Raw genomic sequence first — 9,366 nt, forward strand, 5'->3', positions numbered from 1 at the left:
ACAACGACAAGGCCCATGGTTCATGGAGGGGATTTCATTCATAAGAACGAAATATGTGCATAACCTAACGTCACGTTTACAGTTGAGTAATGTACTGAAATACTGTGGGAATGAGAAGCAAATCTGACTGCGAGAATGTAAATGAAATATGCCTGTTTGAACCAACAATAAAACTCAACACTGTTAATTGACCCTGTGAAACTGAAACTCGTATCCTCTGTATTTGGCTTAAGTGTGTCGGAATGGAAAACATCATACAGCCGCTCTCCTAGGAAAAGAAGAAAAGGCGCATCTCAGTTTCTGATTTGCTACTAGCTACAGAGCATCCCGGTAGTGCAATGCGAACTCTTAAATCAAGGCAATGCAAACTTGTTTCTCATAAAATTTATCTCTCTTAAAACAGAACGTTCATCAGGTAATGGGAGCTGTATAATGACGTAGGATAATCTCAGTTACATTCCAGATTAAACTTCTTCTCAAGAATCTGTGTTGAAAAAAAATTCAGCTCCAAAAAATTTCTTGACACTATTCCACTTACAAATATACGCAACTGAAGGCTTTGCAAGCAATAAGAAAACATTTCATTACAAATTACTATTATGTAAAATCAACACTGGAGGAATACAAAAATGTAACTCAACATGAAAATTTATTCTAAAGCAAAAGTCCTCATACTAATGATTAAAATCCATTAACTCTGACTGTGACAAAACTTTATAAAAATAGCAAGAAATACTTGATTTGTATGTCTGCATTGAAGCATGAATGTCTAACTAAATGCTGTCGCAATAGAGTGAAATATGTTATTTATTACCTTGAATCCCAATCTTCGCAAGATAGCGTCTGACTTAGTAAATCCATCTCATTCAATGCACAATGATGTTACTTTTGTAATTATAATATCTACCATCAATAAAATGATTCGCAAGAGCGCCATCTCTTGCGTCCTTCGTGTACAAACTTACTGCCACGCACCCCGCTACAGCTCCCTCTGTCCTTTCCTAGCGATCAACACTAAAAACCAGCAGAGCAAAGGTGACCTAACCAATCTCCAGGCAGCGTGCAAACTACACGATACAAATATTACATGTGCGCATGTAGACATTCAAAAATAAGAAAAATTACTTTAAAGTTATATACACACACCTTTCAAAGTACGAGCGATTTGTAACAGAAATGTTTCATCATGCAACTGGATTAAATACATGTATGTATGTGGTGTCTATTCCTTCGGAAATGTCCGCAAGAACAGACACCATATCCATATAAGTATATAGTATATATCCATATAAGTATATTGTTTTTTCCGACATGTTCGATAGATCAGACACCATATCCATATAAGTATATAGTTCTGGCAATATCGGCCATGACCTTCTTCTTCTGTGCGGATGCACACATATTCCCCGAACTCTTACGGGACTTGGTAAGAATGTCTTCCTCGAGTAATGCTCGCGGGAAGAGTGCGCGAGATAGTTCCTGCAGCCGCGGTGTCCTCTGTGCCTTCGGTGGCTCAGATGGATAGAGCGTCTGCCATGTAAGCAGGAGATCCCGGGTTCGAGTCCCGGTCGGGGCACACACTTTCACCTGTCCCCGTTAAAGTATATCAGCGCCCGTTAGCAGCTGAAGATATTAATTTAATTATAATTTCGAATTAAATACAAGTTACAATATCGACCGCCAACGTGCTAAATCTCAGGTAAAGAAGAGATGCAGTCACGTAGTTATCCAGGAACCCCTGACGCACCTGTAGCGTCATAAAAGCTGTCACCGTTTTCCGGAAGAGTTTCTACAAGGAGGCGTGTACGGAGCGTGAAATATTGTCCCGTTACAACACTTTTTAATGTGTTTTTCTCGTTTATGTTGTACCCTTGCAACTAACTTTCGGCCCGCCTCTCGCGGAAGGCGAAGTCTTTTAACGACGACTATCAAGTGGCCATCAGAGCACGCTGTGCAGGCGGCCTGGGCCCACGCTCGTAACACGGCTTTAGGGGCGGTTTTTTCCTCGCATCGGCGCCGCGGTCGTGCTCTATCTACCTCCGCCGGCCGCCTCGCAACAGGCTTTTTTCTGGCCTGCTGGTTACGAGATCATAAGCAATGACTCTTATTTACGCTCTCATCCTCCCCTCCTAGTAGCCTGGAAAAACCTGAACATCTCACTGTAACGTCTCATTTGTAACACAGAGAATACAATCTGTACTTTGCAGTGACTATCCGGTTAGCCTCAGTCAAGTAAACTGACTTTCTATTAAAGAAAGAACAAGCAGCTTAAAATAATTCTTAATGAGCAAACTGAATTTAATCCTAACGATTATTTTTCCCTATACGGTATGGTGCTGTAAGTATCACTTCCTCTCTCTGGTACCTGCCCACAATCTTAGGATGTTCCCTTTCACGTTTTTCTACTCGTGAGAGACGTGATAGGCCTACTATCGTCTGCTGGCTGCTTTGCAAATTGACACTGTCTCCGTTACTTATCTTCTACAGAGAGACAGTGGTAGTGTCTTTCTGTCTTACGTACATTAGTTTCATCACCCTAATCATTTTTGTAGAGCATTGTTATTTTACACAAAGTTGTTGCCTCTATGTTATTAATTAGAATTTTCAAAATTAGTAGTTGCACTAGGACTTGTTATGTATTATACTCGTTTTTGACCACTTATACACACATCAAAAAAAGTTTTGCGTCATACCTGGTCCCAGAACTCCGGAAGATACACGTTGACTGTGGATATTGAATCACAGATTCTCTACCTCGTGATGACTGGGTGTTGTGTGATGTCCTTAGGTTAGTTAGGTTTAAGTAGTTCTAAGTTCTAAAGGACTGATGACCATAGATGTTAAGTCCCATAGTGCTCAGAGCCATTTGAACCATTTTTGTATCACAGACATAGTCCCTTTGACTGTTCAGAGACGTCACTAAACCTGCCCAAAGATGTAAACAAACTTGCATGAGCACGCCTATTAGCCGGAGGGGGTGCGACAGCCAATCAGTTCAAGTCATCCCACCAGGAAGGAGGTACACGGCTCATGCTGTCTGTAGTTCAGCCATGCCTAGGCGGTCAATACCGCGGTTCGATCGATTCCGCGTTCTTAGTTTGTGGCAAGAAGGACTGTCAACAAGGTAAGTGTTCAGGAGTCTCGGAGTGAATCAAAGCGATGTTGTTCGGACATGGAGGAGATACAGGGTGACAGGAACTTTCGATGACATTCCTCGCTCATGCCGCCCAAGGGCAACTACTGAGGTAGATCACCGCTTCATACGGATTATGGCTCGGAGGAGCCTCGACAGCAACGCCACCATGTTGTTTTTCGTGCAGCCACAGGACGTCGTGTTACGACTCAAACTGTGCGCAACAGGCTGCATGATGCGCGACTTCGCTCCCGACTGTCTCGTTTAATATTACTTAATGTAATTTATTTGTACTTTTTTCCGTCATAAAACAGATTTGAAGACGGTCATTATAGACTAAAATCGATAATGAACTGATGTACGTTTGTTACCATGGACTGGGATGAAAAAAGAATTGAACAAAATTTTATCATAAACTTTTCCCAGCACCATTGCCACACGGCGTGCATTCAGGTCTCTAGAAGGGCTGAAGATTCAGGTTAACTCATTAAAATGTAGTAAGCAGGACTCCCGTCGCTCTGAAATTACGTTTTAAGAAGGGAAGAGTAAAGTAAAGGTCCGCATTCTGTCCCTAGACGGGCGAGTTATGAACGACCGACCGCCGTATCATCCTTTGTCAATGGCTCCATTTGATGCAGTAGGGAGGGCCGTGTGGTCAGTATAATCCCCTCCCGGTCGTTGTCGGGTTTTTAGACCTTTGAATCGCTACTAATAGGTTGAGAGATCCTCAGTCGGCTGGACGAGGCTAAATGCACCCCGTACCTGTTCTGCCACCAAGGAAAAATGTCTAGCAGTACCAGAAATCGAACCCGGGTCCTCCAGACAGCAGTTAGTCGCGCTGACGTTCTACAGAGGCGGACTTTCAAATTGTTCAAATGGCTCTGAGCACTATGGGACTTAACTTCTGAGGTCATCAGTTCCCTAGAACTACTTAAATCTAACTAACCTATGGACATCACATACATCCATGCTCGAGGGAGGATTCGAACCTGCGACCGTAGCGCTCGCGCTGTAGCAGACTGTAGCGCCTAGAACTGCTCGGCCACTCCGGCAGCCAGGCGGACTTTATAAAGGGGAATTCACTCGTATTTTTTTATCAGGTCTGATTGTGCAAACTGATTATAGACTATTCAGAATAAAAGACGCACTGAATTTAAATATTTAAGTTATGTGCAGAAACTCTCCTTAGACTATTACAAGAAAAAATATAAAATTTGGAAAATATCGTGAGACGAGAGAAGATGTGAGCTACTCAACCTAATGAATGCACAGTGATTTTACAGCAAAATACTGTAACCAAAATATTCCGAAGTGCAGGAGATCATAGTCACCACCAAAAAAAGTACGTTGAAGTCGAAAATGATTAAGAAACAGGCAGAGCATGCCGAAAAGCACAGCTATGACAGATTGATAATAATATGAGTTCGAATTTCTCAGAATGTACGCTCATCGTGATGTACTGACGTATTAGGGATAATTCAAAGGAGAGGGCTGAAATACAAAAGGAATAATGAAAAATGGATGCACTGCAGTGCATGTAAAAAAATTGTTGAGAAATATGTGTATAAGGAATTATTTACTCTTGCTGGTGCAGGTCATTAGGAAGAGACTAAGAATCTGAGGAGCCCATGATAAAAAAATTTAAAAATTAATTACCGTCGGAAAAGAATTTCCACCGTGTTTCTGAAGTCCTGCCTTCTTTATTTTTTGTATTCGGCAGATTCAAAAATTCGAACAGCGAGTCTGAAACGCCCATTCCTTATTTCCGTAATGCATTTCGTCACCTAGTCAGTAAACACACAGTCCAGCAATTCACACGGCATCAGTGCGACATGATGTCAGTTAGTGGATAATATGATGCTATGTAGTAAGGAAACAAGAGAAGTTCATCCGGAAGTATGGTTTGCGAGAGAGAAAAAAAAGATCAACGAAGTTCTACACAGTTTCGTCACAGACGAGAGTGAAATTGGTGTTACGCTGATAAATAACACTTCCCACGTGCCACCCACCGATTCCGGTACACTTAGAATGTGTTGTAGTATAGGTAGAACTATGAGACACGTATTTTCTTGTACGTGCCTATAAGGTCGCTGAAGAAAACCTGGTTGTTATCCTTCTGAGCACATATCGTCGAAACAGTAGGAGATAAAACAGAAATGTTGAAACATAATTCCCTTGGTTGCTACTGTACTTTACAACTAGGCAATCACATATTTAAACATTTTGACATACTTCGAAATCCACCCCTCATCTCACAATTTTTGAAACGGAAAATGTCTGTATGTAGTAAATTTAATAGTATATTTAACAACAAATTCAACCATATATGATCAAGCTACATCTCGAAGTCGCATTAGTCAGATATAAGTTGGAAGTACCCCTATATAAAGCTATACGTGAATCTGCCCGCCATATGACGCTTGCCTTGCATGGTGATAGTGTTGTCTGCAGTCTCACAGTGCACCCATGAAAGAGGGGCTCCTGTAGGATTTAACTGAAACAATAAGGTATCGATATCTGTCGAGTCCGAGAATAACCAGCGTGGAGGTGTCGAGAGGATATTCCCGTTTAGTTTTTCCATGGTCTTTGTTTTATTTGTTTGTTGTTTGTTTTGTTTCGTTTCTTTGGTTGTATGGTTCTCGATTTTACTTTTGACATCCACTTTGTTATTTTAAAGTACTTAGGTTGCGTTGCATTGTCTTTGATAATCAGTGCAATAATGAGCGGACGTTGTATTATCCATTGCAGAGAAGTGCTGCACACACATACACATTGTGCACCACGCACACATCTGATTATTGTAATATTATTGCCCAATTTAAAGCATCTATCAGAATTTTTAGACCAATAATTAACAGGAGGTTCTGATTTATAAAATTTTTCTCTGATGTGTCCGCTCTTGAACCATGCATGACTAAACATATTTACAAATTGAGGAGATGAAAATTGAGTATGAATCAAAGATTGAATATTCAGGACATTATTTCTCAGGTGCAAATGTACCTCACAGACGTATAGTAGGATTCCATCAGGGAACTTGTTTTAGAAAATTCTTCCACCGTCTGAATGTGTAAGCATCAAGTGGCTGGATTAAGACAGCTGTTCCAGCTGAAATTGTCATAATTTTTACGTACTTATTGCCTTTGCCTATGTTGTTAAATTTGTTTCCCGTTTGTCCCGTCCAGTAATCCAAACACAGAAGCGATCGTTGAACAACAGTAGGTAAGTAAACATTCGCAAACCATTTAATAGCGATATCTGATCTTAATTTAACAGGTGTTCAAGCAAATGCAACAATATTATCGGCTCGGTACATTGTTGAACAATGGGTCCAAATTGGCCACGTCCTTCCTGCTGGACTATGAGCAAATCGGATTGTAAAAGACCACTTGCAGATAAATTGGCGAGTATTGCTTAGCTATGGGTTAACGAATTCAAAGATTGAGAAAGACATTCAATTTTTATGGTTCCTTTAAAGGATGTGGTACGACCTGCGTGTATCTCAAAATTAAATCCAGATTGGTCCGAACTGTTCACATTGTCCTCTCCTAATGATGCATTACTCGATTTTACGTTTTCCATAAATGCATTGGCTTGTTCTACTAATTGTTCTTTATCAGTTAATTGGTTTTGAGAAACAAATCTTTCTAGAAAAAATTCTATGCCTTACTTTAAAATGGTGTACGCGATCCGTGAGTAGGTGGCACGACAAATGAACTTCAGGTCTCGCCCTCAATGCCAATCATTTCTGATCCAAGGCGTGAATGGGTAATGGTTTATCGCATACCTTCTGAAACTGTTCCAATAATTTTTTGGAAATGTGTAATAATTTGCCGCTTCGTGTCCCACCTTCAGTGACTTGTATTTCCTATCTACATAATAATTTTGCATCCTTAACCATTTTGAAATTGTGTTGGACTTTTTAAACTTTTATTCCTCTTCTTTCCACGCCGAAACGTAACTGCCTTTTTTATGTTCCAAATCTATTGCCGTTTTACTCTTTTTACTGCCCTCCACAACATCCTCATAATACTTTTCAAATACCTCTTCCACAGCGACAGACACTTTCGTCGTCATAGGTCAAGGTACTATAACTTGGAATCTTTATTCAAATTCGCTTAATGTAATGCGAACAATGTCTCTCCGTCGGTAATGATATAGCGATATCGTATTGCGTATGATCGGAGCTTTTGTGCAATAGGTGTAATACAATCTTTGGCTTCATCGTGCTATATTCGGAAAAAAAACGTGTATATACTCGATCTTCTACGCTCTGTATACGTCATTCGATTTCAATCCGACGTTCGGTCTGCAAATTCCGGCCGTCTGTTTATGATGATTATCGAATGACAGTAAGTGCAACTGTACACACGCAGTTGAAGTACATGCATACCTACACTACTGTTCGGTCGTCCAACACTTCATCATCGTGTTTCCACCGAGGGATTCCATGCCCACACCCACACTGCCGCATTGTGTATTGGAGTAAACACGAGTGGCCATGCGTTCGTGTGCGGAGATCTTGGGTAGACCGAGGGCGTCGTGCTCTCATTGCCGTCCTCCCCAGAGTACACGGTCGTAGTATAGGTCGCAATATACAGGTGGCCAGAATAAGTCCATATTAATGCTTCCTATAGGCTCTTAGTTACCGCAGCGTTTGTAATAATTTATCGTGTGGACTGGTCTTTCCGGTAATGCCCTCTTCTGGCAATCTGTCGCAAATACATGGAATAAGGAAACAAGGACGTACAATGTATGACGATTCCTGCTGGAACAACCGGCATAATCCAGTCACTTGATGTTCACACAATCAGACCGAGGAAGAATTTTCTATAACAGTTCTCTGATGGACTCTTACTATGCTGAAAATTCAAACTTTGATTCATCCCTCCGATTAAAAAAAAAAAAAATGGTTCAAATGACTCCGAGCACTATGGGACTTAACATTTGAGCTCATCAGTCCCCTAGACTCAGAACTGCTTAAACCTAACTAACCTAAGGATATCACACGCATCCATGCCCAGGGCAGGATTCGAACCTGCGACCGCAGCAGCAGCGCGGTTCCGGACTGAAGCGCCTAGAACCGCTCGGTCATAACGGCCGGCTCGACTTTTAAACATGTGGTTCAAGAGCGGACACATCACAGAAAAATCTGATAACTGCGAATCTTCTGTTAATTATTGCTTTAAAAATTGTGATACATGCTTTAAATTGTGCAATAATATTACAATAATAAGATGTACATGGTGCACAATGTGTAATTGTATGAAGCACTTATTTGCAATGGATAGAACAATTTCCTCTAAATACTGTAAAATAACAAAGTAAATGTCAAACGTAATATCCAAAACCATACAACTAAAGAAACGAAAGAAAACAAACAAATAAAACAAAGACCATGGAAAAGCTAAACGGGAATAGCCTCTCGCCACCTCCACATTGGTTATTCTCGGACTCGACAGAGATCGATACCTTATTGTTTCAGTTAAATCCTTCAGGAGCCCCTCTTTCATGGTTGCACTGTGAGACTGCAGGCAACACTATCGCCATGCATGGCAAGCCTCATACGGCGGACAGATTCACGTATAGCTTTATATAGGGGTACTTCCAACTTATATCTGACTAATGCGACTTCGGGATGTAGCTTGATTATATATGGTTAAATCTGTATAGGCTTTTTACCGTATCAAAAATTTTGAGTTGAGGGGAGGGTTTCGAAGTACGGTATATAAAAATGTTTAAAGATGTCATTGCACCGTTGAAAGTACAGTAGCCACCATGGGAATTACGTTTCAACACTTTTATTATATCTTCTAGTGTTTCGTCGATATGTGCTCAGAAAGATAACAACCGCGTTTTCTTGACTGGTTATTCAGTACCAATCGGCCACCAAGTCATCCCCTATCAATTATTATACTAAGTACCGGCTCATCAAACGCCACTATAGCTAACAGATGTTTTACGGTATTTCATTAATTGTTATATTTATTATATAATTAATTTGCCTAGAGACTGATCATAAGTACCACGAACTCGTAAAACATAGCTGTTACGTATAATAAGAACTTAAATGATGGCTCGTAACCAATGGCTGCATTTAAAATATATTTAAATTAGGGTTGTTCTTTTAAAAAGGGCGCAACCGACTTCTTTCCATATAGTTGTTAATTAGGCTTCTGTCTAACTCCAGTACTCTGACCGAGGTATCTAACTCTAATCTTTCGTCCTTCATC

General features: G+C 40.6%; 1 non-coding gene across 1 annotated transcript; it reads left to right on the top strand.

Annotated features, from left to right (window-relative positions):
• Positions 1–1,501: 1,501 nt before the first annotated feature.
• Trnat-ugu (transfer RNA threonine (anticodon UGU)) lies at positions 1,502–1,576 on the top strand. The gene has a single exon. It is a non-coding gene; the product is annotated as a tRNA-Thr (tRNA).
• Positions 1,577–9,366: the final 7,790 nt, after the last annotated feature.

This window comes from Schistocerca gregaria, chromosome 1 (genome assembly GCF_023897955.1).
Source record: "Schistocerca gregaria isolate iqSchGreg1 chromosome 1, iqSchGreg1.2, whole genome shotgun sequence".
NCBI classification, from domain to species: Eukaryota; Metazoa; Arthropoda; class Insecta; order Orthoptera; family Acrididae; genus Schistocerca; species Schistocerca gregaria.